The sequence below is a fragment of the Frankliniella occidentalis genome, unplaced genomic scaffold (genome assembly GCF_000697945.3).
Source record: "Frankliniella occidentalis isolate FOCC.00 unplaced genomic scaffold, Focc_3.1 Scaffold240, whole genome shotgun sequence".
Classification (NCBI taxonomy): domain Eukaryota; kingdom Metazoa; phylum Arthropoda; class Insecta; order Thysanoptera; family Thripidae; genus Frankliniella; species Frankliniella occidentalis.
Window position 1 is genome coordinate 357,684 of NW_026267366.1, and position 553 is coordinate 358,236.

Genomic DNA, 553 nt, shown 5'->3' on the forward strand with positions numbered 1-553 from the left:
GACCGTCCAGCACCCCCAGCTGAGTTCTGTAGCCTGGGACGCAAGACGCGGGATATGGGATGCATGGCCGGAAGAACGAGTTGCTTCAGTTCGCTATAACCAATCGGCAAGATGGTCCACAGCACACGAGGGTCCTCTCCCTCTCGTGCCAACCAGGGCCCCCGCGTGAGACAAGGGATTCAGCCTGCTGCCGAGAAAACCCTTTGAAAGTCCAGCTCACCTGGGGGGCTCAGACCGGGTGCCGGGGGTCCTGCAGGTCCGGCCGAATGGCTGACCCGCGACTCACTCGCGGGAGGGCGCCGGAGGCGACGACGGCGTCTTCTGTGGAGCGAAGCTCTATGGCACCAACACACACACAGACACACTGTCACACGTGCGCCGTCACCGCGCTGTCACAACAACCGCACGCCAAGCACCACCGCGGTGGCAGAGGAACCCGCCCGGAGCGGCGCAGGCTGGCGCAGGCGTCCTCAGGTCCGCGACAGGCTACAGAGCCGACTGGCACGCCAGCGCACGCCGCGGCCACGCCATGGGCCGCCGGGGCCGGGCCGCA

The 553-nt window shown here is 67.1% G+C and overlaps 1 protein-coding gene across 1 annotated transcript in view; it reads right to left on the reverse strand.

Annotated features, from left to right (window-relative positions):
• The window catches only part of LOC127750700 (POU domain, class 3, transcription factor 2-like), a 14,822-nt gene extending 14,328 nt beyond the window's left edge, over nucleotides 1–494 (reverse strand). The window contains exon 1 of the mRNA XM_052273036.1: nucleotides 221–494. The gene's annotated coding sequence lies outside the window, so the exon portion shown is untranslated. The remainder of the gene's footprint in view (nucleotides 1–220) is intronic.
• Between the last annotated feature and the right edge of the window lie 59 nt (nucleotides 495–553).